The sequence below is a fragment of the Saccopteryx leptura genome, chromosome 7, assembly GCF_036850995.1.
Source record: "Saccopteryx leptura isolate mSacLep1 chromosome 7, mSacLep1_pri_phased_curated, whole genome shotgun sequence".
In the NCBI taxonomy this organism is placed as follows: Eukaryota; Metazoa; Chordata; class Mammalia; order Chiroptera; family Emballonuridae; genus Saccopteryx; species Saccopteryx leptura.
In genome coordinates this window covers 59,985,291-59,994,911 of record NC_089509.1, presented here as the reverse complement: position 1 = coordinate 59,994,911, position 9,621 = coordinate 59,985,291, and the positions used below count along the sequence as shown (strand labels likewise).

At 45.3% G+C, this 9,621-nt stretch overlaps 1 long non-coding RNA gene across 1 annotated transcript; it reads left to right on the top strand.

Moving 5' to 3' along the window:
- The first annotated feature begins 5,390 nt into the window (after positions 1–5,390).
- LOC136378597 (uncharacterized) lies at positions 5,391–9,304 on the top strand. The gene is made up of 3 exons (XR_010746626.1): positions 5,391–5,616; positions 8,481–8,596; positions 8,681–9,304. It is a non-coding gene; the product is annotated as an uncharacterized lncRNA (long non-coding RNA).
- The last annotated feature ends 317 nt before the right edge of the window (positions 9,305–9,621 follow it).

Below are 9,621 nucleotides of genomic sequence, written 5' to 3'. Positions count from 1 at the left end.
TTTACTGGAGCCTAGCATGCAAAGCGTGAAGCAGTGCGAAGTAGGCTGGAGAGGACCTGGTTTGCAAGGCGGAGCAGTTTCATCATGATCCTAATGACGATGGGAGGCCATCCAGGGTTTTAAGCAAGGAGTGCTGTGAACGGTCCTGTCTGCAGTCTCTCTGGTGGTATTGTTCTAGCTGTTAGAAGATGGGAGGAGCCTGGCCTGTGGTGGCACAGTGGATAAAGTCTCGACCTAGAACGCTGAGGCTGCTGGTTCGGAACCCTGGGCTTGCTTGGTGGAGGCACATATGGGAATTGATGCTTCCTGCACCTCCCCCCTTCTCTCTCTCTCTCTCTAAAATGAATAAATAAAATCTTTAAAAAAAAAAAGAAGAATATGGGAGGCAGGAGGTAAGTGATGTTAGGATGGTAAGTGATGCTACTACTGAACGCATGGTCCAGATGAGAGATGAACTAAACCAAGGTTGTTTGTGGAAATGAAGACAATCTACTAAGATCAAATTTGAAGGCTGACCCAGTGAGGGGGGTGTAGGAAGAAGAGGAACTTATGATGATGACACCTGGGCTTCTAGTAGAAGTAACAGACATCATGACCTAGGACAGGAATGGGCGAGGACAAGCAGGATTTGAGGTAAAGATGATGCACTCGGCCGTTCACATGAGTTTGAAGACTCTGTGGGATCCCTTTTGGGGCTGTCTTGTCTTTGGACATATTGTAGACACACTGACCTAGAATTCAGAACAGAGGGATGGGCTTGAGAAACAGATCTGAGTGTCCTAGTGTCCATGTGATAGTAGAAACCACAGGCATGAATAACCTCATCCAGGATGAGCAGAAGAAAAGCAGGGGTTACAATTTAAAAGTACAAGGAAGGAGAGAGAGGAGCCCACCAAGGAAACTGAGAAAGGTCGGTCAGAGAAAAAAGGGAGACACACAGAATCAAAGACAGGATAGTTTCAGAAAAGTAAGGATGGCTAAGCAGTGTCAAATGCTTCAGAAAAATAATGAAAATTAACGATTGAGGGTTTGGCTAAAGAACAGGTATTGGTGACTTTAATAGATTTTTCTGTAGAGAGGTGAGGGCAGAAGCTGGACCATGAATGGGAGATGTGGCTTGGGGTGGGCAAGGCTCCATTTTTGTAATGAAGGCAAGGAAAAGACAGAGAGATGGCTTTACATGAACTTTGTCCGTGACGTGCGTGGGCAGAGACCTTGGTTATCTGCGGAGAGACGGGTGGGGTAAATCCTGTGCCTATGTTACACCCTGTGTCTGCAATAATAACACTATCGCCTGGCCTGTGGTGGCGCAGTGGATAAACCTTCAGCCTGGAATGCCAAGGTTGCTGGTTCGAAACCCTGGGCTTCCCTGGTCAAGGCACATACCGCAAGCAAGCAATGAACAACTAGCTTGAAACAACTATGAGTTGTTACTTCCCATTCCATGCTCCCCTTTCTCTCCTGTCTCTGTAAAATCAATAAAATATTAAAAAAAAAATAATAACACTATCTTGCACATAGTAGGGGCTGTTAGTTCTCACTCTCCCTTTCCTTCCTTACTTTTTCCTTCTGTTTCTCCCAACACCAGCACCCCATCCCAACAATTTGAAAATAAAATAATTTAATTTTTGGCCCTGACCAAATTAATTAATTGTCTGTTTGTTTCTCCTTGAGGTAGGTAATCTTAGCCAAATTGGCTGGAAGGTATTTGGGGCCCTCTTCAGTAACCTTCAGTATCTTTTCTCAGAAATTCCATCCCTTAAAAACAAACAAGAAAACTCTAGCTGGGTGACATGTTTGGCAAAACAAACGCACACTGTATTGGGCGGGCGGCAGTTTTAAAACAGACTTACTTGGCAATTACATACATACATACATACAGTATGTGTATGTATACACCAGGATTCTTTCCCAGACTCAAGTATTCGGAGAACCTAAAATGATGGAATTATAAAACAACGTTTTGGCTTTAGCAACCATGTAAGTCCCCTCACTGTTTTTATTCTTTGGCTTTGCTTGGGAAAATTTAGAGTACTGTGCTATTCAGGTGGAGCCATGTTTTTTCCACGAATAAACGGAAGTACAGTATCCTGACGACTTACTCACACAGGTTATTACCATCAAAACAGTGAGGCCAGCACATTTTACACCCATAATAAATTTTCTGGATAGCATGAAGGTTAAGTATTATTTGCCTGGCATATATTGCTTCCTTTTATGATAGGAGCTATAAAGCAGTGTTTCTCAACTCTCTTGTGTTTTGTCACACTTTTGAATAGTTTTTGGTGACATGGGTAGTTAGCTGGAGGCCTGCACAATGAGTTTTGATGGTCCCACAGTGTTTTTTAAAAGTTTGAATTAGCTGACAATATTTAGAAATCAGATGATTTCTCATACAAGTTCAGATTTCTGGCTTCTCATGAAAGATTATTGGCAACCTGGCCTGAACGTAGGTGACATGCTTCATGGTGCCTCCCCCTTTAGACTGGGCCTATCTTCCCCAGTTCTGCAGGACCAGCCTCTCACCTTTATACTGTCTCTTCCTTGGTAGTCATTTGACTCTGAGACCAGACCCTGGCTCTAGGCCAATTGGTAGCTGCTCAAAGGGAATAGTCGATGTCGTTGTCACTGTCAATATTTGTGTTTGTCTTGGGAGTATTACTTGTTTTACGTGCTTGTGTATGTGTAGCCCAGTGCTATGCCTGGCACATAGGCATGCGATAACTTTGGTTAAGAACCTGTGAGGTTTTGCCTGACCAGGCCATGGTGCAGTGGCTAGAGCGTCAGCCTAGGATGCTGAGGGCCCAAGTTCAAAACCCTGAGATCACCGGCTTGTGCGTGGGGTCACTGGCTTGAGTTTGGGATCATAGATGTGACTCTCCCCCCCCCCCCCCCAGTCACTGGCTTGAGCCCTAAGATCTCTGGCTTGAAGCCCAAGGTCACTGGCTTGAGCCCAACGTTGCTGGTTTGAGCAAGGGATCACTGGATTGGCTGGAGGTCCCCTAGCCCCTGCTGGTCAAGGCACATATGAGAAAGCAATCAATGAACAACTAAGATGTCACAACTATGAGTTGATGCTTCTCATCTCTCTCCCTTCCTGTCTCTCTCTCCCCCCCCCCCAAAAAAAAAAGGTTGAAACCAGAACACTGGTTGAAAATCTCTGTTGTAGATGAAGAAATGGTCTCAAAGAGCTTCAGTGACTTTATTTAAGGCCTAAAACTAGCCAGAGGCAATGTCCAGATTTAAGCCAATCTTTTTACTTTAGATCCCACCATCTTCCTGGACTTGGAACTGCTTTTCTTTGCAAGCATTTAGTTACAGATAAAGGTGAAATGCCCATGAATTGCCTCAAGTCCAAAAGCTTAGAAATCTTAAGTATGAGATTAGTCCAACCTGCCTGGAGAATGTGAATAAAGGATAGAGTTGGTGTTCCAGTGCATTTCTTGATAGATCCGTCAGCCCTGAAATGCTGATTCCTAGAATTGCTTAAACATAACAAAGCCCCTGAGGACTTCGGTAGTAAAACAACAGTCTGTTTTATTTGATTTGACTGAATGCTTCCTAATCCTCATCTATCTTTTCACTATTTCAACACTATCTTTAATTCACAACACTTGCTTTTCTAAGAAGTACTAAATGGCAAGCTGTTTTAATGATGGTGAAATACAAATACCCTGGGTAAGACAATTTTGCAAGAATTTTGTGACAGTCACATGGGAACCGGGGGTCTCCTTCAGGGTATTGCTCAAACAGTGTTGGGAAAGATGACTTTCACTGTGGTCTCCTTGGAAGTCAGGAGTAAGCTATTCTGTCGTTTTCTTTAGACTGGGCCACACATTTCTGAAGATATAATAGTTTACATTTCTATGGCATTTTATAGTTTACATTATCACATGCAGTATTTCATTTTTTCCTCACAAGAGCCCTGAAGTTAGGGATTATTATTCTATTTTATAGATCAGCGATTTTCAACCTTTTTCATCTCAGGTCACATATAAACTAATTACTAAAATTCTGTGGCACACCAAGAAATATATTTTTTGCCTATGACCAAAAAATGTATAATTTTGATTCATTCACACTGGATGGCTATTATTTTGTTGGCTGTTGTCTTTGATAATCTAAAGGAATAGAGGTCAATGCTACTGACTAAGTAGTCAGGTATTGCAATTCTTGCAGAATACTGGTTGAAAAATCTCTGTTGTAGATGAAGAAATGGTCTCAAAGAGCTTCAGTGACTTCTCAAGGCCTAAAACTAGCCAGAGGCAATGTCCAGATTAAGCCAATCTTTTTACTTTAGATCCCACCATCTTCCTGGACTTGGAACTGCTTTTCTTCTTGAGCACATCATTTTGCTGTTTGGCCAAATCATAATGTTGGCTCTAAATTCCTTAGATTCAGGGCAGTAATCCCCTCCCCCGACCCTAAAAACTGGCTCTATTATTCTCTAGTGAAGCTTTGAGGACACCAGGGGAAGGTGCTAAAGATTGTTCTAGCATTCCAAGATCCTGGAGGAGACAAGCCGGGACATCAAGGGGGCTCAGACCGTTTTTGAAGAGGCCCAGGGCATAGCCATGCTGGGTCTGACCTGGGACTTTTGCCACTTTCCATTGTGCCTCAGGGACGCCATCTGCATCCAAATATTTTCTCCACGGAGTTTCAATCTCGCCTCTTACTTTCCTCCGGCCTTTCGTCCGGAAAGCTTAATTTGCCTTCAGATGATCCTCCTCCAAAACCCATGTGCGCTCCTTTAACCTGCCTGGCGGGTGTCATTGGCTCAGTGTTGGCAGATTCTGGTCCCAGAAGCTCAAGGACACTGGCGGGCAGCGCAGCGAGGGCATTAAGTTCTACAGCTTCCAGGTTGCTGGGGAGGGAAGGGGTCTTCACCTCTGCAGCTGAACTCTTCCCTAACCAGCGCACTCGGAGAAGGAAGCGGGAAGGAAGGGGGGCAAGGGGAGGCGACAGGGGCCTGGGAAAGAGAGTGGGGAGAGGAGAGGGAGAGGGGAGGAGAACGGAGAAGGGAGGAGTGGGGTGCAGAGGAGAGGTTAGAAGAGTGGGAAAGGGTGGGAAGGCAGAGTGGGGGATGAAAGAGGAAAGGCGGAGGTGGGGGGACGCGGGAGAGAAGCGGGGGGAAGGGCGGGGAGGAGAAGGTCCGGGAGGAGGAGGCGGCGGAGAAGCCCGCCGGGACTGCGGGAGCGCGAGGCCCCGGGTGGGGGTGGGGGGCTGCGGAGCGGGGAGCGGCGCTGGCGGCGGGGCGGGACGCTGGGGAGCCGCGGGGGCGTGCCTCCCCAAGCCCGGCCTGGCCCTCGGGAGCCCCGGGACACAGCCGGGCGCGCTAGCCCGACGTCGGGGAGCGTCGCCTTCTGCTTCCCGTGCGGACTGCTCCCGCCGCCCCGCCTGCTCGGCCCGCGTCCGCGGAGGTTGGAGGACAGAAACGGGGCGTTGGCGGCCCGGGGAAGTGAGCGGAAGTCGGGCAGAAACCGCGGAAGGAGGGCGGCCGGCGGAGGCCGGGTCACCTTGGCTCTTGGTCTAACACGTGGGGGGAGACGAGTGTGGCCACGCAGCGCTCTCTGTAGAAAGGATCGGCCGAGAGTGCACCTCGCTCCACGCGCTAAGGTCTGAAGCGCGCGAGTTTAATGGTCAGGGCTTCAGTGTGACTCATATTCCAGCCCTCAACCGACCCCTCTAAGAGCCCCCGGTTCTGGAAATGAGTTTTTTAGTTTCTGTGTGCCCCAAACTTGCAGGGATGTGTGTCACTCAATGGGAAGTATGTGAGCAGGAGTGAGTGCCCAGGAAGGATGAGGGCCTTTGTTACAGGAACCACCCTCCCCAAACCAATAGTAAGTGGTGGGGTGAAAGGCCACACAACTTGTCCCAGTTCATAAAGGCGGGCATATCAGTCAAGTCCTGGTTTTTGTCTTTCAGGAGCTTTGGGTCTAGTTGGTGGACTTGTGTCTATCAACAATGATGTATAGAGAATTATTTTAGGGGTTTTGGTAGGTCCTTCAGTAGACCTACCAAAAGGTAGCCAGTGGGACACGAAGCATTAGCCAGTTCTAGTGAAGTAAGAGGACAGTGAAGGAGGCAGGAAAAGCCTCGCAAAAAATTAGTTATCTGGGCTGATTACTAATCTTTCGCTTATAAGTGTGTAGTCTTACCTGGTGTGAAACTATTATTTATTTATTTGTCCCTTGCCTTAATCATATTCTCTGACACAGTAAGGGATTGCTTTGTGATTTCTATCTTCATTGATGGGAGCAATGAGCTTATAACATTCAAATTCTATTCCATCATGTTTCAAGGACTGGCCAAATTTTAAAAATGTTTGTTTTTATCAGGTATCATTGAAATTATAAAACATGTTAAATCTTAAACATTTTTTTTTTTTTTACTTAAAGCATATAATTTACATTCATTCCCCAGTCTTTAGGTGTTGGGCTCACCTGTGTGGGTCCTCTAATTGAAATTACTCATTGTTTTTCTTGTGTTTTCCCCACTCTTGATATATTTATTGGGTTTAGGATTTCCAGCCTTTGTTTTTCATACAGTGGGGAGAGAGCTAAAGACACTGGTGAAAAAGTATCAGTGTGGAGTTCTTTTAGGCTTTACAATTTCTTCCTCATCTTTTAGTTTTCTAACTTGTAACATTAATTTTCATTATTTATTTTTAAGTGAGCTGCCTTCATAGAGTCTTTTCAAAGCATTCAACTTCGTTTTTATATCATTTTTCATGTCTTTTTAAAATGTTTGCATTTTTTCCTGCTCATATTCCATTGTTTTATGAGGCAATAAACACATTTTAGAAGAAACAAGTGATTGAAGCATACAATTCAACTATTCTATACTATTTCATTTTTTAAATGTTGGTCATTATCCAGAGAATTTTTTCAACCCACCAAATTGATATGAAGACTGCCAGTTTGAAAAATACCATGTTAGCCTGACCTGTGGTGGCTCAGTGGATAGAGCGTGGGCCTGGAATGCTGAGGGTGCCGATTCGAAGTCCCAGGCTTGCCCAGTCTAGGCACATATGAGAGGCTACTATGAGTTAATGCTTCCTGCTCCTCCTTGCCCTTTCTCTCTCTCTCTCTCTCCTCTCTAAAATCAATAAATAAAATCTTTTAAAAAAATAAAAAGGGAAAGAAAGAGAGAAAGAGAAAAAGAGAAAGCCCTGGCCGGTTGGCTCAGCGGTAGAACGTCGGCCTGGCACGTGGGGGACCTGGGTTTGATTCCCGGCCAGGGCACACAGGAGAAGCGCCCATTTGCTTCTCCACCGCCCCCCCTCCTTCCTCTCTCTCTCTCTTCCCCTCCCGCAGCCAAGGCTCCATTGGTGCAAAGATGGCCCGGGCGCTGGGGATGGCTCCTTGGCCTCTGCCCCAGGCGCTAGAGTGGCTCTGGTCGTGGCAGAGCGACGCCCGGGAGGGGCAGAGCATCGCCCCCTGGTGGGCAGAGCGTCGCCCCTGGTGGGCGTGCCGGGTGGATCCCGGTCGGGCGCATGCGGGAGTCTGTCTGACTGTCTCTCCCCGTTTCCAGCTTCAGAAAAATACAAAAAAAAAAAAAAAAAAAAAAAAGGAAAAAGGAAAAAGAGAAAGAAAAAGTACTGTGCTAAAGAGTAGCTTCTTAGCATTCAGTACACTTGGCATCAGTGGGGCTAGAGTGATAGAGAGTGAAGGTTGATCCAGTGAGTTGGTTACACAGTGTTTAGTTAGAGGGCTTTTTTATTAAAATTTTGTTGGATTATGGCCTTAGCTGGTTGGCTAAGTGGTAGAGCATTAACCTGGTGTGTGGATGTCCCAGTTTTTATTCCTGGTCAGGGCACATAGGAGAGGTGACCATCTGTTTCTCTACCCTTCCTGCCCCCTTCCCTCTCTCTCTCTGTCTCTCTCTGTCTCTTTCTCTCTCTCTCTTTCTCTTTGCCTCCTGCAGCCATAGCTCAGTTGATTTGAGCACATCAGCCCCAAGTGCTGAAGGCAACTCTGTGGGACCTCTGCCTCAGGTGCTAAAAATAGCTCAGTTGCAAGCATGGACCAAGATGGGCAGAACATTGGCTACAGACAGGGGTTGCCAGGTGGATCCCGGTTGGGGTGCATGCAGGAGTCTGTCTCTATCTCCTGTCCTCTCACTTGGAAAAGGAAGGAAAAAAAATTATTGGATTAAATTCTAAGTCAACCAGAGGGTTTGGAAATCTCATCATACTCAAGTTTTGGCTGTTGTGGTTTGAGTTTTTAAAAACCCTGGCCTGGATTCAAAGTGCTCAAGCTTAGAATTAGTGCTAATGGTCCACAGTGTTCATGTTACATATTCAACCAACCATAACTGAGCCATTTTAAGGCCATTTGATTGTATCCTTTTCTATGGGTAGAACAAGGAGATTAATTGATAAAATGTCTAAACTTATCTAAGAAAACATTTTTCCTAGTTTATGACAATGTCTAGGGCTTCTAAAAACCTCCACTAAGTCTTAACCCTGTATTTTTTAGGGACACAAGACCTGAACAGTATTTGATGAAGTCAAAAAAGGATATTGACAAGCAAGAATATTTGTTTAACTTGAAATCAAGCTCTTCTCCTCAGTGGAGGCTTTCAGTTACAAAAGGTATTTGGCTATCTTGTCAGAAAGCTTAATAAAGGCAGATGGGTATTTTCCCAAGGTGACAGCTTTATTTACTCTGATCTGTAGGACAAGCTCTTAGAAATTTACCACTTTTCAAAATGCCTGTTGGTCAAGGAAGATGGACCAGTGAAAGGATGGACTAACTGTGGCAAAATATCTGGGAATCACGACCTGTGACTTGGGTATCACTGTCGCCTTTGTAATGAGGGCACAGAGTAGGACACCTGTTGTTTTTGAGGATGTCAGACCTGGAGCCTGAGAAGTAGGTTTGGTGTGGGGATTGTTGGGAAACAGGGTTGGTGAAGGATGTGCACTAGAAACATCTCATGGGCTCACTAGTTCTTTCACTGAATCTTCTAAGAAGGAGCTTCTTCTTGTAGTTATAGAGAGGATACAGTAATGTCAGAGAGAGAAGCCGACCAATTCTGCAAACAGGCCTAATGAGGGGTCATCACCACTGTGTAATCTCCAAGACTCACATTGTCAATGCAACTACAGTGACCAGGTTCTCAGGAAGACTCACTGAAGACTCTTAAGTGAACAGAATGAGCATTCACAATGGGGAAATTCATCTTCAGTGACCAAAAGACTCATGGATATATTCTCCAGGACCCTTACTGATAAATTCTGGGTACTTGGGGAACATTCCTAGTAACCAGAAAGTTGTTTGGTGATCTTAAAATCACAAGAGAGAAAGGGATGAAGAAAAAAAAAATATATATATATATATATGAGAAAGGGATGGTGTTATGGGTTGAAGCGTGTCCCCTCCCAATTCATATGTTGAAGTCCTAACTCCTAATACATTGGCTTGTGACCTTATCTGGAAACAGATTCATTGCAGATGTAATTTGTTAAAATTATGAGTAGCATGGCTCCTAATCAATATGACTGGTGTTTATAAAAAGGGGAAATTTGTACACAGATGCACACATAGAGGAAGGACATCATGTAGGGATGAAGGTGAGATCTAGGTGATGCATCTATAAGCCAAAGAACACCAGAGA